This window comes from Xiphophorus maculatus, chromosome 15, assembly GCF_002775205.1.
Source record: "Xiphophorus maculatus strain JP 163 A chromosome 15, X_maculatus-5.0-male, whole genome shotgun sequence".
NCBI lineage: Eukaryota > Metazoa > Chordata > Actinopteri > Cyprinodontiformes > Poeciliidae > Xiphophorus > Xiphophorus maculatus.
In genome coordinates, this window is record NC_036457.1 from 11,971,148 (window position 1) to 11,997,415 (window position 26,268).

The following is a 26,268-nucleotide window of genomic DNA, read 5'->3' on the forward strand; positions in this document are numbered from 1 at the left end:
GTCTTCATTGCATTCAGTAATTGCTAGCAGATTTCAAGTTTAATTTTGTCACCAAACTAAATGAAGTACTGTTACAACCAAGTTGAAATTTTAGAGATTTAAGATTTGCAAGAAAAATGTTTCAGTCGTTACTTTATTGGCAATTGAATATGCTGTTACATTGAGAAAACATTCATTATCGATTCGTGTATATATATATATACACACACACTCTCTCTCTCTCTCTCTCTCTCTCTCTCTCTCTCTCTCTCTATATATATATATATATATATATATATATATATATATATGTAGAGAGAGAGAGAGAGAGAGAGAGAGAGAGAGAGAGAGAGAGAGAGAGAGAGAGAGAGAGTTTTATCTTACACCAATCCCTTGTCTGTGTGCACAAACTTGGTGAATGAATCTTATACTTGTGACTGAAGCCCAGCACTACAACACCCATGAGGCACAGGGGTAAACATTGAAGGACGCGTGCGCATTACCTGGTAGAGTAAACCGATGAGGTTACGCGTAGCTCGGACCAACCAGTCAAGAGGAGTCATTTCCAGCCGTCTGAGTTCAGCGCTTTCTGTTCTCTTGTGTGTTTTTTTATTTTTTATTTTTTAGTGTACCTGATGAACTCACGGACACAGAAAATTAGAGGAATGTCCAACCTGACGAGGTAAGTACGGTGTGCTGTTTCCATAACAAAGTAATCACCGCAAGGCGTGCAGGAAAGCCGGAACCGGGCCGTTTTGTTTGGTCGCCGTGTTGTTGGTGACCTACTCACCGCCGCCCGGTGACGCCAGCCGGTGAACTGTGGGGTAATCCTGGGGCGAGATCACTTTGTAATCAATAGGAACGAAAATATTTACCAGACAGGAATAAACAGGGGCAGGCAGGAGTCACGTTTGTATTTGCATATGTTTTGTTTGCGTTTAGCCCACTTTTTGGTAAACTGACCTGCCTGAACAAGTGAGGTTAGAAACAGGATGAAAGATCGTCCAGGAAGGTAGTACGAGTCCCTAATGGTTTCATAGCTTATTGACTCTGAAAGCTACTTTAAATGCACCGCAGTTAAATATTACCTGCACTCTGCTTGGACTTTGACATTGTTACTTGAAATTCATCTGAATGGTCACTGTTGCTTATGAATATTCATTGGAAATAGAAACTGCACTATTATTTTACCAAAATATCCATACTTGTTCAACATAGGAATATGGGATGATTCATGCAAACTCTGTTATTGTTTTATGTTTTTTGTCTAAGAGTTAAATGTCATTTATTTATTTACCTATTTGTATTATTTTAATTTTACTTTACCTGTTTACCTAACTTTCCAATCGCATTATTAGATGTTTCTTGGTCATAACATTTTATTGTGTCATAATTGTCATAATTAACACGTCCTTTCAAACTATGGTTCAAAACATTTTGAATTAAATAAAAACATTTTCCTTAAATATCCTGTTAATGTGATTAAGATTCAAAGATTCATTCACTGTCTGTTATTTTTAGCCATATAAATGAGTTTATGATGCTATTTTTTGGATATGTCATCATAGTATTAATTCTTTCCTTATTAAAGTCTTGAAGTTTGAACCTTTCATAAATTAACCACTCTGTCAAACATGTAATACTTTGCCATCATGATAAAGTAACTACCTCTGTCTTGTAAAATAAATAATTTCACTGAGTTAAACAGTCACAGGTTGCTCAGAGTCCACAGCTGGGATTATCTGTAGTCTTATACCGAGTTGGACATTATTCAGGAAAGATTTACATTCCAGAGCATTAAAAAGCTCTACATGGTGGAAGGGCCTGTGTGTGCTTGTAAGAAGGCTTTACCGCTGTGGTATCATCTGCAGACATGTTTTGACTGTAAACACTGGAGAAGTCTGACGTTATTTTGTCCACAGCTTTAATGCTCAGAGAGGGAGGTGAGCAGGTGAAGATCAGCACTGACAGGCCTGGACATTTAAACTGAGAACCTTGTTTTTCTGAATACCTTGCAGATGATTAGTTCATGTTGAAACTGCGCTTTTGCTAAGCCTTAAGCTATTTTGTTGGCACCTAAGCAATTACATAACAAAATGGTACATTTGCATATTTTAAATCAGAAGCAGTTTTTATTATAATGCACTTCTGCCATTTTTTGTTCATTATCCCGTATGTGGTTGTACATTGTGGCCGAGGGTTTTAAATGGGTGCGTTGGGTGCGTTTCCTTCCATTAAGCGCTTAATGTGTCTTTGGGCTTGCCTCATGAAAACAAACAAACAAAAAGAAAACATTCCATGTGCTGCTGTGACAACTTAGTGTTTTTTGTTTAGTTTGTTGACTTTGTTGCTTGCTGTCAGCTCATCTCAATCAGCTCTGTGCAATCTCAAGCACATCAGATGACACATCATGGCATCACTTCCTCTATAGACGCACAGCGTTCAACCATAGCAGCTGCCCTCATGTTTTTTTGCATTGGGTTTTTGTTGATTTTGTGTTCCTCTTGTTCTTCAAACTTACATAGACCATATGTCTCATTTTTAGTTGCTGCAGTTTGTGATGATCAAAGTTGAAGCTTGAAGTAAGTTGATAATAATTGAGTAAATCCCTGATGCAAGGTGACGGATTAAGCTGTCTCATATGAAAACCTTTAATCGAGTATGTGAGCCAGAGACCAAAGGTGGCACTCCATTAACAGTGGCAGTCCATTGTATGCCTGTCAGCACATGTACCACCAGCACATGGGGGGCTCATTTAATGATCGATGTTAAATTTCACTGGACTCGCAGTGTTACAGTGTAGCTGCCTCCCTGGATAGTTCACCATAGAACAACTAAATACCTGCCATAAAGGCAGAGGAAAGGAGTAGCTGTGTAACACTCCTGAGTTCCACAGACCTCCATTTGTCTGCATTGTTTCCAGATTTGGTTTTGCCATCAACACATATTGGCCACAGCAACTGATGGCTTAAACGGAGTCAGGAGACCATTAAACTGACTGCAGGTGTTGTTTGTGACGTAAAGTTTCACAACACCTGAAAAACATAAATAGACATTTTTTGACCTTTTCACCAGCCATCTGTCTATATAAAACACCTGCTGACATCCTCATTTCAGTTCATTAAACTAAATCAATAGCCGTTCTCTTCGACTGTTCCTTCTGTATATTTGCACAAGTAAGTTACCTGCAACTGTGGCTTATATTGCTCAATGTATGAGCCAAATCAATCAGAGATTGCATTTCAGTAGACTTCCCTTCTAACAGAGTTGTATAAGATATATCTGATTTGTCATGGCATTGTCAATGTCTTCAATATTTAGCAATCAAAACAGATTGCTCGGGTATAATATTTGGTAGGGTCCTATATTTCCTGCATTGCATATAGGTAGAAGTTGCAAGGACTCTAACTGTCCTTGATGCCCATAGCTGATATACATTTATAGTGGCTAATTTGTGAAAACCACATGAGAGTGGAAAAGATCATGTTGAAAAATGACAGAGAAAATGTGTTTGTTATCACAATTGTCAGCATAAGCAATGCGATTTAATCATTTTCAGACATTGTGCAGCACTACCTTCCAAACATGACATAAATCATTAAAAAACTTACTGTTGACAGGCTTGTGTAGTTTGAGCAGTGGAGCAGTGTCCTCAAACTATCATTTTGATGCGTATGTTAGTATTACGTAGTTAAACCTTAATGTGTAAAACATGGATGGATTATGCATAGATGGGTGAGATTTTTTGCTGCTTCCATTCACTTCTGTGGTAATTAATTTAGTAGTTATTCATTAGTGCGGTAATGATCAGAAATATTGACTGTGCTGTGTGCTTTTCAATCCCCGAAAAGGGTACTCATTTGCTATGTCTCCAAGCTTCTTAATAGCAGTTATCTTGACACCCTCTGTATCACTGGACAAACGACTATTTAAATCTATATGCAATGAGCGGGGACTTAAATCTGGAGACTTTCAGTCTCTACTTTCTTCTTGGGGGGACCATTGTGTGATGCTTTGAGATCCGAGTTTGGTGTTCTGTGTATAACATCATTCTTAATCACTCTTTTACATGTCTTCTCTTTACTTAAATACATAATTGAAAAGGAAAAGTTCTTTTAGCTCAAACGTGAGTGTTACACTTAAGCTGTGTTTGAAAAGACAATAGGTTACTGTGTTACTATAAATCATGCGCTGGGGAGTCCTGTTTAACCCCAATGTGTGTGTCAGTGTCTGATCTTTTTGTTTAAGCATTTAGTGGATATCACCTGAATGAAAACATGCTGGCTTTCAGTAGTTAAGGCTGCAAATCCGGTAGGTAAATATACCTCAGTAACTTTTCTGGGGTTAAATATTAACTACCACTGCATGCATGTGTGCAGTTTTCCAGTCTCTTGTATTGTGGTGTTCAGTTTCTGTGAGGTGTTACCGTTTTCTCTAACCACAATCTTTTTGCTTTATTTGTCTGATCTGTAGTGTATAGTGTTTATTGCAGTGGAGTTTTAGAGAATGTATCACAGTTTTATCACATTTTTAAAATATTGATCACATCACTATCAGCAGCTGTTTTATCACAACCACAGCAACCTCCTCCACAATTAATCCAGCTGTTTTTTTTATGGATGATGACGCATAGAAACACCTGGATTTGTTTGGCAGGAGTGGAGGAGTTCCAGATGGAGTCTCTGTTTCATGTCCCCCCACCAAGCACACTCAGCATGATTTGTGGTGGATCGTGTGGCATCGGTGCGAACCTGCATTACTCCGTGGGCCCATCACAACAATAGGCCTGTATGACTGTTTGAATGTGCCATTCTTTGAGCGGTGTGCTTCGCTAGGGCCAGACAATGGCGTCATTTAGCATCCCATCTCCTTTTAGGCCTGCTCTGTCACCATGGTACCCCCTGCCATACCACACCCTACCCCCCAGTCTACCCTGCCTTTGCACTTGTTCTTGTTATTGGGGCAGCTGTTTTCTAGACAACCATTGTTGGCCACACCCAAGACCCAGCCTCATATTTGGAGGATTGCTGAGGCTATGTTGGCATTTAGGGAAACACAGCATGCACTAGCAACATTTTTGCTTTGAGGTGATTTGGACATGTCTAACACCATTAAATGATTTTTGAGAGCTGCTATTTTAAAAATTTTGTTGTGCCTTCTTGTACAATGACAATAAAGAATTCTAATTCTATTTGATGACAAAAATACAGAAAATGTGACTATTTATTGTAAAGAAAACAAAAAACATTACCACTAACAACATAAAGGAGTTGTATATGTATTTGTGATTTTTTTTTCTTTTAAGATAATTATGCAGTTAAGGAAGAAAGGAAATATATTATTATTTATATTATATTAACAGATCACAAGACAAGGCATGCCCCGATCCAGGTGGCTTACTACTCAAAACAAACAATTTTACTCCAGGAATTCCTTCATTTTTCCCCTGGTGATTTAAAGGATTTCCTTGAAATGACTAAGAAAAAAATCCTAAAAATGACATTTATTTAGATAATCACAATGTGTTTTGCATTTATATAATCATTTCTTGTTTTAACAATTTCTTTTTAAAATTAAGTAATACTTTTACACAACCATTTTCATGATAAACTATAATTAACATATCCATCTGCGGGTTAGTTTAGAAGCCCACAGAGCAAGAGCACACTGGTTGTCCTTCTTTGAGACTGTTGACTCTTGACCCTCCAGATTGTTGAGAGGTGAAAAGGCAACACACCCAGCGCCTAGCAAAGCCACTCCGTGCTGGCAGATGTTTCATTAATGGGCCTTAGCCTGAGTGACTTCATAGGTCACAGTAATGGATTCTTCATGGGAAGTCCTCTGCCCAGTTTTAAGTTTGAAAATGCATCTTAATGCTTGTGAGCCACATCCTTAATAACAGAAGAAACACATTCATAGCAGATGTTATGCTGTGTTAGACTTGATATCCTGTCATTGAGTGCTGGATGAATACAAACCTGATGTCATTGTCGGTGTTGATGCCAACATTTGCGTCATCCTCCGTGCTTTATAACACCTGCAGTTATTAAGTATGTCAGGGTTTTAGACTCCGTCCCAGTTCCTGTTTGTGCAGTTTCATGGTTTAGCTCCCTCTCTAATGTGAAGATCCTAGATCTTCACGTTGCCTTCTGTTTCAAACCTTGCCTTCTGGTTTTATATCTAGAACTGGGTGACCTATCTGATTTTATTTTGGGCAATCTGAACTTGTTGTAGCCATACCCACGAGAGTACTGGCAGTACCAGTTGTGCTACTTGCAATGCATGCAGAGAGATGGAGCCTTTCAAAATTTTTCACAACTCTTCAACTTTTTTAATTTGGGATTTTATGTGATTGACCAGGGGTCTGCAACCTGTGGCTGCAGAGCCACAAGTGGCTCTTTGGATCTTCCGCAATGGCTCTTTAAAACTTTGGCGGATAAAGAAGCAACTAAACTTTACAAATAGATTTTAAACTAAGATGTTTTTCAGTTTCTTTTCCTAGAATTTAGCTTTCACACATGACACTAAAAGTTCCAGTCATATTTATTTAGATCTGTCTATTGTTATTAGGCTGGAAATTATGTGCAAATATCAACATCCCATATAAGAAAATTTAGCCATCATCTTTTAGAAAAGTTTAATATTGTTTAAAAGCTAAACATAGGAATAAAATGATTGTTCTTTAAAAATCAGAACAAATCTCCTTTATTAGATATTTATCAAAAATCAGATAAATATCTAATAAGTGAAATATGAGTTGTAATTTTTCAAAAGCTCATCTAATATTTGCGACTCTAAACCAGTCTTATTTAGCTGGACTGGTGGCAGAAATTGCTCTGGGTTGTAAAGGTTGAAGAACCATCTGGTAGACCAACTCACAATGGTGCTTATTTGTGACTAGTTTTGAAATCAACGAAATGTGGCCTGCATTAGTATTGAGCCCCTTTGCTCTTTTTCCAGTGGGATCATGAAAAAAATAGAAAGTCATTTAACTGCCCTGTTTTCAATTTTCCACAAGTGATGTAGGAGACACGGCAAACATGTGAAAGAAGGGGCTCTGGTGAAATGAGGTCAGACTTGACGGCAGCATCATGCCATGGGATTGCAGTCAAAGTCCAGATGGAGGTCCTGTTGATAATCTGCGACAGCACTGGAAAGTTGAAGCTCTCTGTCTCATCCAACGGGGCAATTTTGCTACAACTTACAGAGAGAACATCAATTATGCTGAGTTTTGTGGTGCACTTTAACAAAAAATACAAACATTGAAATGTTTAAATTAATTTATATTTTTCTAGGTACTATAGTTTCCTTTTTAATTAAAACCCACCTTACCTGTAATATATATGTAATAAAACACATACTGATTAGGTAGACAAGCTGAGAAATGGCTCACTGACTCTTCCTCGTGTTTCATTTAGTTGTGACAAAACCAGGAAGTCTCTCAGATTTTATGACTGATCTCATCCTACCACATTAAATCTCATCAGTGGCTCATGGTTCACCACAATATGGAGTGACGACTCTATTTTGGGTGCTGGTCTCTCCTCTTCTGAGGCCTGTTATTTGGACTAATTGTCTCAAGCTGTTAGTCTGTCATGTAACAGAGAATCCATTTATACTTTTGTTGTGGTTCAGCCTTAAGTATTTGAATCAGTTAATTGTTTTCTGTATGTACAGTTTTATTTGTTTAATTAGCTGGTCACTTGTTTTTAGTGGTTTAGGTTGGAAAATGACTTCTCTCTTGGCAGTTGGGACGAAATGAGGTAAACCTTAGCTTATCATGGCAATGAGGATCAAAATTAATCCCGTTGGAGGCTCAGCTACAAGATGTGGAAAGAGTGCAGCAATGGAGCCCGTTCAAACAAAGGGCGCATGAGGGTCCTGTGTGTGCACGTGTGAGGGGGAGTCCCTTAACCAAGAGTTTGCTTTTAGAAGAAGGGAGGAGGTTTAATAGGTCTGGAGGGATTCATGTTTCACTCCATGCTCGCCTCCTGTGCCCCTTTGTCTAGGTCATATAATAGCTGGTAAGTTCTGCAGCAGAAATATTGGAAAGTTGGACTTTCCCCTGTGGGTCTGTGAGCTGCTGTCTGTCTTTTTTTTTTTTTTAAACATTTATTGTTTTTGAAGGAAAGCTTCCAGCTGGTTGGCTGCCAGCATTTTGCTTGACAGCACATTCAATCTGTTCAGACTGCTACTTGAAATTCTGGTAATGGCAGCTCAATTACTGAAAGCTGACGCGTGTTCAACATTTCAAAGGATCAATTATGCCACACGCAACAACAGACCTTGATTATTTGCATGAAATGTTTAACAGATAGCAGATTTTTTTAACAAAATAACACGTTTCACGTTAAACTTCTACAATCACAATGTGTCTCAGGAGGTACAACATTTGAGTCGGACTACTAGAACTTCTTGGGATGCACATTTCATCTGATCTGGAGATGAAATCTGGATCTTATTTAAATATGAGCATTAGATGAAGCTCCTGTGATTACCACACAAATCTAAGTTGTCTAATTGTAAGCCTCCAGGGTGGATTTATAATGAAAACATCATGTGGTTTTCAAATTATGCCATGCATCATTTTTCATTTATTTATTTATTTATTATTGTTTCCTTTGACGGGATTAGGTCTGACGCCAACACGTGCCTTCTCTGTACACAAAGCTAACTGTGTGTATCTGGCTCTGATAAGCAGATAGATATCGTATTCAAAAAACAGCCTGTGCCAGACCATGGCATGCTTAAAATTGTTGCCGCACCCTGCAGAAAGTTGGGCTCATGTTCTAACTTGTAGTTCACTTATAAGAGCAATGCATGGAAAAATATGTTTAGCCTATGTCCTTCTGCCTGCCTTCAGTCATAACTTGATTATCTCAAATGTATTATTGTTTTACATGAACTCAAGATCTTTTTTTCTATAGAAATCAGTCACGTCTTTATTGTTTTTAGCATCAAATTTGTATAATTGGATGCTTTCGATCACTGTTCTTTTTGGTTGTTTATCGCTTATATTGACTTGTTGATAGTATATTTGCTAGTTAATTTAATTTCCTTTAACAACCACTAATGGTAGTCATGCTCATTTTAAATGAATTAGAAGAATTGGTAATTGTTTTAAAAAAAGAGGTCTTTGTTAGGCAGATTGTTGCCTGTTAGAGTCCAAACTCATTGCTTTACTTTCATACTTCAGCTGCTCTCTTCACGCTTCCTGAAACTTAGCATTTTCATGTACAAAATGTTTTCTCTTTATCTGTGAGTTCATCCTCCAGATGCTTTGGGTTCCTTGAACTCGGCTTTAAGCTGCTGGTAAAAGAAACCGGTTCCCACACTTCATCATATCTGTGTGATTAGCATTCCTTCGGCTTAACTATTATAGCATCAATGTAGTCTGACGACAGTATCTTCGTCTGGAGCATAATGTTCCTTATGAGGCATGTTGTGAAAAAGTATTTACCTGTTTATTCATTTCTTCTCTTTGTACTTGTATTAATAAATATTTCACATCACCTAATGAACTTTATTACCATATAAAGGCGATCTAACCGAATAGTTGGTGTTGTTGGGGTTTTTTCCATTGATGTCTAGGAATACTGGCCCAGTCATTGCGAAATTGCTTAATTTTAGCCACATTGGAGAGTTTCTTTGGGCATCAAATGCCTGTTTAATGTCATGACACATTAACTTTAACTTAAGACCAGACTTTACTAGGACTAGGCCCTGTCCAAAACTTTCACCTTGTTTTTGTTAACAAGTCAGAGCAAGACATTCTGGTTTGATTCAGATCATTGACCATCTGAGCTACGTGACTTTCACCATCAAGCAGCAAAGCTTCAGAACCTAGAATGGTTTGGAGCATGATAGCTCCAAACCATTATACTATCACCATCATATTTGCCTGTCAGTGAGATGTCTAAAGAGATGCACGGCTTCTAAAAGTTCCACCTTTGTCTCGCCATTCCACAAAATATTTTCTCAAAAGGTATGGTGCTCATCAAGATGTTTTCTGGCTAATGTGAGATAGACCTGTTGTTTGCTTTTCTTGGCAGTGGTTTTGGTTTTGGAACACGTCCATAATTTGAAACAGAAATAAATGAGCGCTGGTGTGCTTTAGATCTTGTTCCGGGCTCTTCGTTGACCTCCTGACTGAGTCCTTGGAGTAATTTTGGTTGGCCAGCCACTCCTTATGTTTTCTCCATATGTTTATAATGCCTCTCACTGTGGTTTACTGGAGCCTTAGACATGGCTTTTTAACCCTTTCCAGACTAATAGATGTCAATGACTTGGTCTCTCATCTGTTCTGGATTTTTTTTTTCATCCTGGGACATGATCTGTTACTACAGTCTTTTAGACAAATTCATGTTGTCAAACAGGTTCTGTTTCAATGAAATGATTCTATAGCTCTGGCAGCAGCAAGGCTGGGGCGTTACCAATGAAATTGAAGATAATGATTTAGTTAATAAGTTGATTTATGATATAACAAGTGACACATTTATTTTTCTCTTAACAGGGATGGTTGATTGGGATTGCTTTTTCTCTAAATTAATGAAATCCACATTTTGTATTTACTCAGGATACTTCTGATATTAATATTTATTTTATTTGAAAATGAAAAAGAGAAGAAAAGCGTACTTTTACAACAATACTATCCACTTTAAATTGTTTTGAGAGGTCTATCTCAGTCTTGTGCAGCCCCACAAATAGCCATTCGAAAAGGATAATGTTCTATTAAACTGTACTTTGAACATTTAGAATGTAATACATATATTGCAGCATACAGCTGCTTTGAGCACAGAGGTGTTTGTTTCTAACGTTTGCGTTTTGCAGCTGATTGCTGAGACGCCGCAGGGCAGAAGCTGCCAGGTCAATCCTGTTAAACACCAGGTGTCCTTGTTAAACTCCCGCAAACATCCTTTTTTTTTTTCTGCTGTGCATATTTTGGTTTAAGTTTTCCTTTGCAATGCTCAGTGTTAGCAAAATGTTTCATCTTCTGTTTCCATATTGTTTCTTTGTTCTGCTGAGATTATGACCACAGATAAGCAGCTTGTATTCCAGACACCTTGCGATACACTTTATGACAGCTTTGTTTCACACAGGACTTTGCTTCTGTCATAAATCCAGCTGGCCAAGAGCCAGTTTCACATCTGTGTTAGCTGAGTAAGACGAGGCCAGATGAGGCCTCAGACCCTGTTCACTTAGATCTAGTCTGGTGGATGAACTCTCTGATCACCTTTGTGTGTCAGTAGCTAATAGCCGAACAGTACTTTGAAGCTGTCTTCACCCTCAGAGCAGACTGAGCACTGATTGGATTATATTGGATTAACAGTACTCTATTTGATTTTGTCGGTGTGTATGTATCCTAGCTTCTCTCTAGTACTTACTTTATGCTTCTCTATTTGTGAAAACCCTATCCACCAGTTTCTCACTGCTGGCCTACATCTGGACAGATCAGCAAGTTAATCTCGCTGCCTTTTAACCCCCAAACTCTGTCAATCTGCCATAAGCAGTTTCTCTGCAGCTGCTTAATGTTGTCATATTTTTCCGGCACAGCCTTCAATTTGTTTTACCAAGCCCTTTAGTTCACAATATACCAGACATATTTATAGTTGCGTAGTTAAATGTCCTTATCTTGATAATAGATGGAGAAGCTCTGAATGAGTTTTTGAGATTCCTTTGCTGATCCAGATGTTTTCTGATCCAGAAATGACTACTTTTACTTCAACATTTAGTGTTGTTTTCTGTTTTGGTGTTGCATAAGCTCATATTAACATATCAGTTTCTCACAGCCTCAGGGTCAAAGTTTTTCTTTTTCGGGATTTTACTTCGTAAACCAGAACAAAGCAACACATTTGAAAAGTGTGGTGTGCATTTGTCTTCATCTCTCCTGAATTAATGCTTTATTGAACCACCACTGTCTAGTGATATGGCTCCAAGTCTTTTTGGGGTATGTACTGCAATATTTGCACATATACAGACTGGAATATTTATCCAATCCTCTCTGCAAAACAGCTCAAGTCAAACTAAAAGGAGAGCATCAGTGATCATTATATCTAAGCCATGCCACAGATTTTTATTTTATTTTATTGTATTTAGGCCTAGATTTCTCCTACCACAAGACATGCTTTAATCAAAACCACTTACATTGTAGGTATGGCTCTGTATGTTCAGTGTTAGTCAACCTCCGTCCAAGTCTTTTGCCTCTATGAAAAGGTTGGGTTGTCCTTTATTTACTTCAATCAAAATTCCCATTAACTCTGACCAGATTTTCTGTCCCTGCTGAAGAAGAAACATCCCCGCAGCATAATACTACTACCACCATACCTTACAGTGGTAAAGGTGTGTTTCTTGCCACTAATACTGTTTTGCTTGTAGGCCAATAAACTGATTTTTCACGATTCTGCCAAATGCATCTACTAATGCATAAACATCTATTTATTTACTGTAAGTTTATTGTAAAGGTATTTTACTGCAATAGGTTTGACTTTAAGCTCAAACCTTTACAGTAAAATCAACCAGCTCAATAACGGCTATCAGAATCGTAGCATCTGAAGCTTTGGCTTGATTCAGTGCCCATATTGGATCAAATGGATCTTCAGTTATGCAGATTCTTACTTCCTATTTACTAAAAAGTCACATCCCAATACCAATAACAGTATTGTAACTACTCTTGTATAAGGTCTTTTTGGACTTGAGGTCCACTTCTACCTCTTTACAACACTAATCTTTTTTGCATTAAGACACTACATAAATGCTATGTTAAACACAAGCTCGGTGAGATAAGTGACAGTGTAATTGTAGATACTTTAGTCATAATGTATAAATTGAAAACACTCCTCCCTGCCTTTAACAGAATTCCCTTAACATAACTTGCCTTGTTGGCTGCACCCACTTAGAAACATATTTTTTTGCTTGGTTGTTTTCTTTCACACCCCAGCTCTCTCTCTTTCTGAATTTCTGACCCATAAAGTGCTATCATCAGATATTGCACTACCATTTTTTGTTTACACTTGCTTGGCTGCACTTGAGCGTATGCAGAGAGTTGTGTGGGCCTTCAGGGATGGACCTGATTCAGAGGGTAATTACAAGCTTTCTGAAGGGTGGGTAAAGACCAGAGGGACCCTCGCCAATCCTGGCATTTAATTTGTCAATGATGGGGTCTCCTTCAAGGGAAGGGCTGCGTGGTTGAAATTTATAGATACAGCCCCACCCATACAGAAACGTGTGGATACTGTGCAGTGCTATTACCCTTTGCAATATCCTCCCCCTTCATTTCAGTTTGAAGCACTTGATTTAGATTTTTGGGGGGACGTTAATCACAAGCTAGCTCACAATAAATATATTTTAAGGTGCTAGGTTTTAATTTTCTTTTCTTATTTATGTTAATTGGTATTCTTTGCTTTAAATTTCAGCAAGTCTTATTTATTTTAATTTCAAAAATATGGGGCTTCTATTCCCTAGGAAAAGTGTGAGATTTGATTTAAGCATTATTTAGGTATTGACAAATGTAAAAAATTAAATGGTTCACAAAAAGTTTTATTTCCATTCATTAATGCATATTCCATAAAGTCTATCTTCTGTTGAAATATCTGCTGTAAATTCACATTGAACCTTTGTATTTCAAAAAAATAATTGGTGAAAAAGTGAGATTGAAACCTTTGGTTGTTTGGGTTTGGAAAAATCAAAAATTCTGACTTTGAAGATGTACAGGAATAATGATACAAACTATTAATCACTGCAACAACATTGTTAGAAAACATTTTATTATATCTGAACTTTTCAGAAAGCACACAGTCAGCATCAAATTAATGTCTACTTTCTACTACTGTTTACTTTCTAATTAATTGTGAGAAAGTACTTTTCTAAAAGCAATATAATCTGATTGTGTCTCTCTTCTCGCCTTATTAGAAATGTTTTAGGTGTCTTTAATCACTACCAGGAATTTTAAGTTAAGAACGTTTCTTACTTCAGTTTCTGCCCCACTATGCCTCAAGCTGGAGGTTGTCATGTATTTTGTCAATCAAGCTTGATAACTACTACTCCAGCTTTTAAAAAATCATGAACAATCTGCAACTCTCTTTTAAAAACTGTGTGATGGAAAAATATTCAGGAGTGTAAAAGTTTGATATTTTATCCAGGATAAAACCAATGATGTCAGCTAGTTTGTTCAGATATGCTTCTGTTGTTTTAACTTCAGATTAATACAGCACACAAATGTAGGACAATATTAGTAGCCGTGGAAACTGTCATCACCCTCAGTATGCGTCCATCTGCTGGTGTTCCAGGTGAGCATGAGGTCAACAAAACATGAGTGGTAGCACTTTACTGACAGAGGAGAAGCGTCCCACCAGAACAGAAGTCCTCCATGGGAACAGGTCCTGTCTGTTATTCCAGCTGCATGCCATTCTTTTCAGAGGCAGCTGTCCAGGACTGTGCAGCTTCCACTGTTATCCATTCATGACTGCACCGGCTCGGCTTGCCAATGATGTCTGTTATACCAGCGCAGCAGAGATAAACTGTTTCACACGGGCTCGGCTGCATGGATCAAAGTTACCAGCTTAAACAGGAAAATTTGCCGCGTTTTTTCAGGGGGTGCAAAATTGTACCAGCCAACTTCAATTGCGTGACTTGGAAATGCTTCAGACGTCTTGAAGATGAAGGCAATGTCATAAGCAGGCGTCTCCAAGTGGTTGGAAAATGCAGCTGCTGTGAGATTTTGAACTTTTAGCATCTTGGAAACGTGGAAAGTAACATTAATAAGTAACTCAGATCATAACTTCTCATATCAGAACTTTTTTGCCATTTTTCTCTTCAGTTGTATTTGTCTTGTAGTTCACAACACTTTTATTCCATGTCCAAAGCTGAAAAAGTGTGAAAGTTGCAGAAGAATTATGTTGCATCTGGAGCACCAAACTTGGGCATTGATTCATAAATGTGTCTGTAAATGAATAAATTTGGTAAATGGCTGTTTTTGACCATTTCAAATTGAAAAATGTCAAATTCTGGTAGATTTCACATAGGCATCAGCGTTCCATTTTCTCCCAATAACTATGTTGCCAGAATATTTACATCAGTGAGGTATGGAGTTGTTTAAAATAAAGTAGCAGCGAATGGAAACATCTCACTGTTCAACATGTAATCAGTCTTGTTTGGTTCTCGACAATTTATCAGCACTACAATAATGTAACTCTCATAACATTATTTACTTGAACTACCACAACAACATGTTGTTTCTCCTTTGAATTTTTTTAATTTAAACTGTTGCTTTTCCCCTGGTGGCTGGAATTGTAGCTCATTTGACAGCGATCCTAACCAAAAGCTGCCGCTGTTGCGGCTTATCAAGGACAAATGTGCAGGAAAAGCATTTGAAAGAGCAGAAAAACTGTTTTTTTATGTCTTTGTTACAAAACAATTGCCGTCTCTCACCGTGACTGACTTCCATGTTGAAGTTCCCATAAGCTCTTTTTGTATCGAAAATGTGTTTTTATTAAAGTTACAAAAATAAGCTGATGGCAATTTATTAGTGATATGGTATCCCGTTTTGAGTCATGTTGTAGCATTTATGTTCTGTAGCAATGCTTGATCCATCTTTTAATATAAAAAATAGGTGCCTGAATGATGGATGACAACTTTTGCCAACAGCTGGCAGGAGGCATTTATGGCCTGAATCAGATAGACAACGGCTGTTCTTTTATGAGGACATGTCTGATTGTCTTTTCTCCTACTGCATGAAAAAAGATGAGTAAGTAATAATTAGTGCTGATGATTGAGCTAAGGGTCTTACGTTGGAAAAGATACATGAGGAATGACCAACATGTTACAGCGGAAATCGTTTTTTGCAGTTTCCACTGGATTTTTGTTAGTCAGCAATTAGCTGAAATGTGTGTGCTGCAAATCATGTGGGAGTGTCAAGAATTGCCTAGATAAAAAAAAGCCTCTGAATATTTTCATTGTGCTGAAAATGTGCTACATTTTTGCGATCATGTAAATTTTATGCACAAAAATGTGTTTTTGGGACCAGAAGGATGTCAAGGTAGAGAATAATAACAGCTTTTCTTTATTACTGCTCTCCTTTTCTTCCTCAGCCTTTCATCGCTGCTTGTGCATTTCCAGTTTATACCCACATTTGCGCTGCAGGTTTTACACCTTAGTCTTGTTCTCATCTTGCAGCTTTCCAACAAGACTTCACTTAACAAGCTACCCAAAGCCCCGTCTAAAGGTGGGGGAGGGAGGTAGTGAGCTGGGCGGCGGCCACTCCTCGGCTGCATCCTATTAGAACTGGGAGTGTTGAAAAGGGGTGTGGCTTGAAGCCAGTAACATCTGTGCCTGTCCCCTTTGCCCCCAAAGCATTCTGCAGAGAAAGGGAGTGGAGAAGGAGGCTGGGGAGGGAGAAGATCTCCTAAGAAGTTCTCGCTGGCCAGCTGGCAGTTTTGCAGGATCTTAAATCGTTGCCATCTTTTATGGCAGGTTTATCCTATTTGCCCCATAGTTAACAGAGAAAACCATCTCCCATCTATTTAGAATTTTCATTTTGTCAGATTTTTTTATATATATATATATATATTTTTTATTTATATATATTATATTTTGGCAGCTTCTTGAAGAGCGCTTATTACTGATGACTTTGAACCTGTGTGGATTAGATACCTTGCGAAAGGAAATGCTCTTCTGTGTGCTGCGTACAAGTTTTATTTATGTCAAGCCTGCAGAGAGCTGGATGCTGCAGTGAGCTCAGGATATAAAGGGAATGCCCAGAGCACACCAGAGGCAAACTCTCTACAGGACGGGGTAAGACGAGCCCTATAAATCTGTCTCTTATACCCTATAATCAAATGAATGCAAGGAAACGGAGAGCCGGAGCAGAAGCCGGCTATCTGCTGACTGGAATGTGTGCGCGGACTGCATGTGACCAGCAGATAGTTATAGGCTATCAGTCTGTGAGTGTGCCTAAGAGGAGTTGTGGCTGCTGGTTTGATTTATCTCCCACCCCCCTCCACCACCAGAGCGTCAGCTGGATTCCTCTTACCGATACGTAGGTGATTGTGTCATGTCTGTCTAATTGAGAGGTGCTGGTGCTGGGAGCGGTGTTGCCGTAGTAACCGGAGAGAAGGGGGGAGGATGACACGGCACTCCTGTGAGGGCCCCGGGCGCATTTCTCGGTGGGAGAGTTGTGCCGTGCACGCAGGGAATGCCCCGTAATGACAAGACTGCCATGGTGATGGGGGGAGGTGGTGGTAGAAGTATGTGCTCTCATGTACCGGCGGCTGCCTCCCACCAGTTTTCTCTCCCATTGTCAGCATCGAGTGAGTGTCAAAGAGAGGGAGGATGGCATACTTTTTTTTTTCCATGACTGGGGACGGGCGGGGTGGAAAAAATCAGGTCAAAGAGAGAAAGTCACCTTGAGCGGAGACAGGTCCACTCGTCCTCCCCTCTCATTTCCAGCTCCTGCCCACACTTCTCCAGTTCTGCTCCCAGGAGGCTGCGTGCACTCCACATCACATGCATCACAAAGGGACTGACAGTCAGTCTTTGTGATTCAGTTGGATTGTGCGGCGCCTCAGCGTGATGAAGCAGGATTTTTTACCCTGTAATCCTTAACGGTGCTGTTACTTGTTTTTGTCTGCAGAATTAGAGGGGCAATCCTATTTTCTTCCTCTATAAGCATCCAGAAGAGATTAAAAAGGAGGGTAATGTGCATTGGAAAGGGGCTTACATTAAATCACCCACCCAGCTTGCACCGGTGCCCCACTGCTCCGGTTACCATAGCAACTGAGGAAGAGGCAGGGATTTTTTTTTAAGCTCATCCTGCCTCTCGGGGTATCATAGGAAATATTGCAATGCTCCTCATGCTCTTTTATTGACGATCTGTCAGGTTGCATATTTTATTAATGAGGAATAGATTTGTCTGTATTGTTTGACTGTGCGCAGCTGTGCACACAGTAGTGTTTACTGTTCCCTCCTCAGAAAGAGATTGAGATGTTAGCTGTTGTTGGTTTACTTATCTCAGTCTTTCAAAGTCTGTAATCTATACACAGGCTCATCAACTGTTTGTTCTGATCTTTCATCAAGTTTTCCTCTTTCCTTTCATTCGTGTCTGCTTCACGATGAAGCCAGTCATTTCTATTGATGACAGAAGCACACATTTTCCAGACAATAATATATTACAAAGTTCTCTTATTGCTGGTCGTCTAGGAGATATGTTACACTGTACTACCCACATTTATTGGCACCATAAATTGCAGGAAAAGCCTTAAAATTGATCCATCTGTTATTTCAGCTTCATATCTGGAACATTTAGAAAAGTTCAACCCTTAATTTGATAATTGTTTTTATTTAAATTTTAGTTACCACTCCTCATATAAAATAAATATGTCAGAAACATTTCTAATTTATGCTGTTAAACTTAGCCAGTTTTATGAACTTCCTACTTACCTGAGCTGCAGTTATCACACATAGGCATCTATTTATTTTTGGCACTTTTGGGAGGTCACCAAATCTGCATAACAACCATTAAAAGTTGTCTACATGCTATTTGTCAGAACAACACAAATGTAAATATGTGGAGCTTACTAAACTCTACCGAGTAAGTAAAATGTAGTGTTGCAGTGAAACCAAAAGTGAATATTTGGAAAAAGCACAATCATGGCTACTATAAAGTAAACTAGATGATCTGTGATGCTGTGAGCCATTTATTATTCAAAGAGCTCATAAATGTTGTTGAAATCCATGAATAAAAATCTGGTGCCGTCTACCAGAAACACTCCCCTAATAGTCGCACCCAGATAAGAAAGTGAAGAACTCCGTTTCAACTATTTTCTTTTTTTGCTCCAAATGTAACCTCCGCTTGAAGGTCTGACCTCTGGAAGAATGCTAACTTGGGTGGGGGGCTTTGGATCGTCTCTCTGCACAACTGGTTTGACAACCTTGTCTGTGAAAAAAGCAGCAGCCTTTTAACCTGCATTTTAATCTCTGTCCTCTCTACATTTTACACTCGCCTGCCTTTTTTTTTCTATACAAATTTTTTCCGTTAGGCTACATTTATCGGAAGTAACAAATGAAATGTTTTTATATACAGTAGATGTTATTTATAATGTGAATGGGGAAGCTACCATTTTAATACTTCTCCTTACGGATAAAAAGTTCAGTAGACTCAGATGTTCTGCATTTCCAAGGCAGCAACTATGTTCACGTACTTTGAAAGGTCCTTTGTTGATGAACTAATGCTGCTTTCTGCTATAGGTAAAACATGTCAATAGCTCTGATTGTAAAGGTTTGTTGCTTCAGCACTTATTTGTGACATGAATCTTCTGGAGTTGGTTAGCTTGCTTCTCAGTCTTTATCTCCCACCTCTTCCTACGTGGAGATAACTTTTTACCTCTGGCTGCTGGAAACAGGCTCGTTTGCAGCAGATCTCATCCAACCTGTGATCATGTTTCCGTTTTCTGAGGAGATGTGTAAAGATCATGAGGTTTCTGTAATGAGGAAAGATGGAGTAAAAATTGGATTGCCCTTCTGTAAGAGGGCTAATAGAATTTACTATTTTTGAAACGGCAGACTTGTCTTTTTAATGGAGACAAAGTGCAAAAACCATATTCATCTCTATTTGGACTTTAATCTGTTATATTGAGTCTTATGATTATCTTGGCAGCATTTTTTCTTCCCTCTGACAAAGTTGTACTGAAACCTATTTTGTGGTGCAGAATACTGCGACCTTACAGTTAGTTTGGGCTCAGACTAACTTTGTAACACTTCAAAGTCCCGGATAAGTAGAACTTTTCTAACCCTCCACCATGTCGTCAAAATGAATCCATTATTAGAAGAAATGCTTCCTTTGTTTGCTCCTGTGCTGGTATCCCCCTTCTTCACTCATACTGCGTTCCTTTATGCTAATCCTGTAATCTGAGAGCCCTGCCAGCTCCCTCAGCCATGTGACATTAATGCTCCAGAGGCTATACCACAGCCACATTTCAACAATCATGTAATTCAAATGCACAGTAGCACCTTGCTGTCGGAGGCAAACTGCTCTGCTGTTGTACCACTGTTGATCGGACAATCCTGCCAACTCAGCTATCACAGAGATGTGATTGATTTTAATCTGATAACATTCCAGCCTCTGATCCATGTGATGGTTCAGAGTGTCCAGGTCTGTCTTTGTTCACACATTGTGTTCTCTGCGCACCATTAACTAATTGGCAGAATACATAATTGCATGTGAACCAGCTGTGCTGAACAAATAGGCAACATGTGGCATTAAAAACACCATGTTTTGTTATTTATTGTAGGGACATCAGTTTGCTTTTCATGTATAAAATGCACAGAGCACTTTGAGGGTTTGAAATGTACATTTGGGAGTTAAGTGCAGCTATATTCAATGTCTATTGTTTGTCTGCTCTGTTTTTCTGCTTTGGTGATGTATTCATAAAATGTATATGATTAATCAGAGCTCAGGTTTATATCTGAGGCTCCAAAAACCTTCCTGGTCTGCCTTGTAACACGGCTTCAATTGTAAAATTATATTGCTTTATATATTGGTTGCTGCATATGGACAATTTGTGATTATAGAAAGGATATTTTCAGTGGGTTATAGCAAGACCTGATCTTTATCCCTTCCAAAAACAAAATGCAATTTTCATTAAGACTGTCTAAATTATAATCTGAGATTGGGTGTGGGAAGCTTATCCCTACAGAGATTCAGCAAACAGAATTTTTGTAAAGTTTTTGCAGGGCTTTGGTCTGCTGATCCTTATTTTTGCCATTTTTAAGGTCTTAAATCAGAATTTATTGCACAAACTAGGAATCCGACTTTGGTTTCAAGAACTCAAAGTGAAGAAAGTATAAATATGGAAACTTTACAGGGAATAAAATAAAAGCAGGAGTATTTACATGTAATTCTGATTTCTATAAGAGAAAATATTGGAACAACAATGAAAATATATTTATCCCGCCCTTCCTGCCATAAACAGTCATTAATTATTTATATTATGAGTAAAAGTGATCTCACACATAATGTGGGTGTATGTGTAATGGCTGAGTGACTTTAAAACAAAGACAAAATGATTGTAGAGTTTACATTTTAAACTGTCTTTAGTGTCTGATAGTAGCAATTAATGCTGTTGGTGTTGGTAGTCTTATTAATAGCCAAGTCAATTCCCTTGAGAATGTGTATCCTTACTTTAACTCTGAGATTTCCAAAGGGTTGCGAGCATAATCAAGTCTAGCATGTCCATAACAACACAAAATGATAAAACAAAGAAGTTGTTCTATCTGTTAGTCTCCCTTTTATCTGCCAAAAGTCTTGCTCTCTCTTGTTTTTCACAGCTTGAACAATTTTTGCTTAAATTGCTTCTTGTATATCTGCACTTTCACTGACTTGCAGAGTTTTTAACCAGTTTAATCAAATCTGAAATTTAATTTCAGTATTTTTCAAGCTCAGGTTAAGTATTAAAAAAAGAAAATAAGTTTTTTTTTCTCGTTGTCAAAAGGTTGTGTTCTTTTTCCTTAAATTGCTTCTTTTTTTGCCATAAATTTGTAGTAAACTATGGTGTTTTATTTTTAAAAAATAAGCATAAAGGAATGTGAACTCTGGAAAGTTGATCCTGGAGAAGTCTGGCTTTTGGCATTAAGGCTATGTTGGAACCCTGAATTTCAACTTGCTTATCAACACCTAAGTGTGGTCCATTCACTGGTCGCAAACAGATGAATCTTTTTTTTTAGTTACTGCATCTCCACTTAATAAATCTAAAGGATTCTTGTTTCACTCAAGAACATTTTACAGAAGTAAATTGTTTCAAAATGTTGTTAGAACATAACAGATGTTGTGTTGCGCTTTATCAGAAAAATCAAAAATATATAAAGCAATGTCATTGTGTAATACTTTTATTGATTATCGCTTATTCTGCTCCTTCTTTTCTATCTGAAGCTACAATGAACTGTTTATCTGTACAATTTACAGCCAACATAAATTCGAGATATAATCTGAACAGATTTAAGTTGTTGCATGTTGAAGAAAATTAAAATTAATCAGTCAAAAACTGCTGGGAGATGCCAGCTGGTGCAAAAGATGGTATTTCACACATCTGTTTCCAATATACAGCTGTCCACTGTGTTCTCTTTCCAAGGTTGAATTCCTCCATCAAGTCGACCACATGCGACTTGATGTGTGAACTCCACATGCGCACAAAGAACCATCAGCCCCAAAATGACCTTTTACTATTTTTAAATTAAACATAAATCAACCTAATTATGTTTTTTCTGGCACAGATACAACTAGTCTATTTGTTTTATATATACATGAATTTTATGAAGATATTTGTGCTGCATGCTATTTTGGCTTTTATGTCACTGACACGTGTAGCATTAAACAAATCCAGCCCTTGTTATTTTTATAACAGGAAGGCACATCCCCTTAAGATCAACATTTGTCTTCGGTTATTAACAGGAGATTGAGTCTGAAAAAAAAAGGTCTGAATGAAATGGGGAAAAAAAGGCAAAATCTGGAGGGAGGCAACTCTATGAAAAGTGTCAAGCCATCTTTGATTTTTTGCTCTTCATTCTTCTCGTCACATGTCTGGTAACGTGAGTGTCTCTGTGTTTAGTTTACAATGTTCTTCTCAGCTTCTGCCTTTCCTCCAGCCGACCTGACAGCTTTGAGAGTTTTAATAGGGGGCTCTTGTGCAGGCACCATGCACGGCTTCTCTCAAAATTCACAAACACTGAGGTTCTTTTTACAGTCTGGACTTCAGCCAGGTCATCCGCCAAACCACATGGTCAAGAAAACAATAAAACCATCCAAAGACAGAAATCTCCCTCAAACAAACAGAGAAGTTGTCTGAACATGGGCAGGCGGGGTCTTGTTAAATGTGCACGAATTAAGGAGCACAAGAATTGTTCTGTAAGCGGGGGCCGACTAACATTCATGATACTCCTCGTGCGGCCCGGTCCAAGAGTTGATTTATGGTGGAATAAACAGCATTCTTCTTGATTATGGAAAATGCAGCTGTTGCATGGCATCACCATTGACTTTCAGACTTTTCACATTTCAAACATGCCTATCGACATGGATCATTTCTGGAATACGTTATTCGTCCTGCCAACTTGCAATGCTTGGACATTGAAACGAGCAAGTGGTCGTTTCAGAAAGCTTTGCTGAAAATTCATGAGCCAAAATGCTAAGATGAGCTGTAATCCCACCCAGTCAGAGCAGGTGGCAGTCGAAGGTTGGTTGTGTGGATGTTGTTCAGGGTCACAGGGCTCACCTGGCTTGTAGAAGAATGTCTTCCAGCTTCAACAAACGTGTTTTTTGTTGGAGACCTTGATCAACTGTCAGGCAACCTTTGGGGTTAATGTCTGAGCACTCGGGTCTCCCAGGTTAAACAGTGACAGCACACAAACACAGCCTCTGCAGTTACACAGTCTCTGTGTGTTTAAACCTACCTTGTACCAGTTCCTGTGGCTTAATATGGCTGACAACTTTACACAAAGCTTACAGCAGGCTTTAGCTAATGGAAAAGATGGGTTGTGTTTTGGACTAATATGGTCAAAGAGAGCTTTGAATATCTTCTTGCCTTCATGCCAGAATAGATGGTGAGTCTGAAGCCAAGCAGCTGCTGTTGAGACCTCCGGTAGTCCATTCTGAAACGTCGAAGATGTGTCAAAATAAATACACACTAGACAGGGTGTAAGAAAGAGGAAGCTGCTGTGTACTTCAGCCCACATGTGGTCATCTGGTTGCAGGCAGAGTATGAGTAGTCTGTATATTAGAAAAGTCTTTACAAACCTGGATTTTTTTGGAGTTCATAGGCCTTCAGAGAGCAGTGGTTAAATGTACCCATGTGTAAAGTTGCTAATAAAACATCCTGTTACATTTAATCTTTAGTCTTAACCGATTACACACAACGTTGCAAAAGCAGGACTTTGTGTCCTCAGCCACAATTATTTCCAGTGCTGCTAAAATAATATAACAGATTATTACTGTTACTATTGTGTATTTGTTATTTTTATGAGCCTTGCCTTTATTTACAGAAAGCAAGGCTTGATACAGTTTCAATACATTTCAGTTAAGACAAGAAAAAAACCCAAAACAATATGTAGCAAATCTTTTTTGTTTATTCAGCCTTGAACATAAAATGTTCAAATGGGTTGTAACATTTAAAAAAGACACTGGTACAGAACTAACTGGATATTTGGTTTGATTTGGTCAATGACTGAAATCATTATACACCAAAGAAACTACTAGAAAAAGTCAATGTGGTTGCATGCTGCTGCTGTGAAGACTCCATGATGTCTGGGTCAACAAGTCTGGGTTAAGTTTGGTGAATAAGACTGTAATGTAATGTTTAGTCAGAAAGCTAGACTAAAACTAAATAAAAAGTAATTTAGAATGATGACGACTATGTTGGAAACTTGACCAAAAGGGAGATTAAATCCAATCATAGTTTTAATCCTCTGTGAAAATCTTTGTATACCCCAGTATACATGGGTACCAGTAATCACCCATGACCAACCTTTGTAGCATTTTGATCATGTAAACTAACCAGTATGGAGTTACAGAATTTAGGTGTTAACCTGTCTGCGTTTTTGCTGATTTATCTATATGTTCATCTGCAAAATCATCTGAAAAAATCGCCTCCCTAATAAGTTATTGACAATCAATTTATGATTTATTTATGCAACTTAGCAATTAGGGGGAAAAATGTTTCAAGCAACTGAAAGTTTTTTTCCTCAAATCCGCATTTAGCCATTATAGCTGATGTTTGGAATAACTTAATTTGTAAGGAAACTTGGTTACATTTTGCAGTTTGTAGCAGAGCTGTTGGCTTACATTATATGCCCAGACACACTAGACATTGCAGAATGCTGAGAGACCATTAGAAAATATGGGCTACTCTTTTTTTCATGAGTGACAGGGACAAAGCCACCAATACATGAAAACAGAAGTTTCTATATTACTGGTTTTGATTAAAAAACAAATTTGTAGGGTTTGGGAAGCTGCTTCCAGACATCAAGATGTACAGTAAAGCGTTACGCATGTAACCAACATAACCTCAGTTTTTATGGTCCAGTTGACCAAGCAGGGCTTTTTAAGTGGGATTCTAGGAGCTAAAACAGAGTCTTGCAGACAGGAAGACTAGAGTGTCTGGGTAATGCAGAACACAAGGCGATGAGGAAATAGCAGTGTTCTTATGTAGGCTTGAAAAGCTTGGAAATGTCTGGAATTTGCCTTTAGTGTTTTCTATGTGTGAAAAATCTATGGATGCATGGAATAAGTCAGATTTTTCTAAACTTTCTTTCTTTCCCACCTTTTCTAAACACAGAAATCTGGTAATGTGTAATAGGTTGTGTAAGAAGTGTGGTGGTTTTACAACAATCTATAAGCATTCATGGTTTATAGATTGTCTCATTATTTGTGATAAGTACTGATGATGAGAAAACACTCCTCACGCAGATTCAGGTGAAGTTTTGTAATATTGCAATAAATTTTTGAATCTTTAAAACCTTTGAAAATCATTTTTATTAGTATAGACTCAATGTAAATATATTAATTAAATTTATCTTAGTGATTTAAAAAAAAAGCTTCTTGGATATTTAATGTCTACTGCTGATTATTCTGGCAATAATACCTGGATTTACAAGATTTACAATTTACAGATTAGACCAAGTGATTCATTCTTAATGAAAATAAATTTGCCCTAGGACAACTAACTATAGCTTTATGCTCCTACCTCAGCTCTTTGAGTACACTGTCCCGCAGTTTCCTGATTACAGTAGAGGACATGACTCGAGCAGACTAAATTTAGAAATGAATCCCACAGTTTATGATCCATATAGTCTGGAGGTAGAGCCTGACGTGTGGTAAATCTTTGTAAAAGGTGAATGTGGTTGTGCTCAGCAGAAATCTGGTCACCAAGAAAAGGCAACCAGAAATTCCTGTAGGTCAGAGTGGGCGCTCCTTCCATGGTTTATGACGCCTCGCTTCACTGCGAGGAGGGTAGGTGCTGGGCTGCCATGATATGCTGACATCCTAGCTGTGTTTCCAGACAGTGGAGATGTTTCATGAATTTAATAGGAACCAGCAGGTTATAGATCCTTTGTGTGCGTTTCCTTGTTTGTTTTCACCATTTTTAGTAGGGTACTCATCTGAAGTTTGAGAGGAATGACAAATGGAAGCGTCGTTCAAAAACTAACTTGTTATCATGGAGGGAGAGGAGATGTTGAGGAATCGTCATTAATCTTTAAAGTTTCATGCATATATAAAATGTAACTCCCAAAGCATATTTGAAGAAATGAATC

General features: G+C 38.3%; 1 protein-coding gene across 3 annotated transcripts in view; it reads left to right on the forward strand.

The window, feature by feature from the left end:
- Positions 1-492: 492 nt before the first annotated feature.
- LOC102216916 (disheveled-associated activator of morphogenesis 1-like) overlaps positions 493-26,268 on the forward strand; it is a 48,686-nt gene continuing 22,910 nt past the window's right edge. For 2 of the 3 annotated variants that reach the window (XM_023347743.1, XM_023347745.1), the window contains exon 1: positions 16,342-16,767. The gene's annotated coding sequence lies outside the window, so the exon portion shown is untranslated. Of the gene's footprint in view, positions 662-16,341; positions 16,768-26,268 lie in introns of those variants that run through there. The other variant, XM_023347744.1, reaches the window with a different exon arrangement.